Source organism: Myotis davidii, unplaced genomic scaffold, assembly GCF_000327345.1.
Source record: "Myotis davidii unplaced genomic scaffold, ASM32734v1 scaffold590, whole genome shotgun sequence".
Lineage (NCBI taxonomy): Eukaryota > Metazoa > Chordata > Mammalia > Chiroptera > Vespertilionidae > Myotis > Myotis davidii.
Window position 1 is genome coordinate 1,178,565 of NW_006282381.1, and position 430 is coordinate 1,178,994.

At 60.0% G+C, this 430-nt stretch overlaps 1 protein-coding gene across 1 annotated transcript in view; it reads left to right on the forward strand.

Annotated features, from left to right (window-relative positions):
* NDRG4 (NDRG family member 4) overlaps nt 1-430 on the forward strand; it is a 63,342-nt gene that overhangs the window by 32,084 nt on the left and 30,828 nt on the right. The window lies entirely within an intron of this gene.

The following is a 430-nucleotide window of genomic DNA, read 5'->3' on the forward strand; positions in this document are numbered from 1 at the left end:
CGCCCCCACACAGCCACCAGGCTCTGGCCGGGGTCCGAGGGGTGCCCACCGCCCCCACACAGCCACCAGGCTCTGGCCGGGGCCCGAGGGGTGCCCACTGCCACCACACGGCCACCAGGCTCTGGCCAGGGTCCGAGGGCTGTGGGTGGGGCCTGCTCGGATGACATTTAGGGGAAATGGCACCGCTGGCTCTAGAGCAAGCATGTCAAACTCAAAGGCTAACACAGGCCAAATAAATGAGGCATGCGGCCCGCGGGCTGCGAGTTTGACGTGTTTGCCCTAGAGCAGCGGTTCTCAACCTGTGGGTCACAGACCCCTTTGGCGGCCGAACGACCCTTTCACAGGGGTCACCTAAGACCATCCTGCATATCAGATATTTACATGACGATTCACAACAGTAGCAACATTACAGTTATGAAGTAGCAATGAA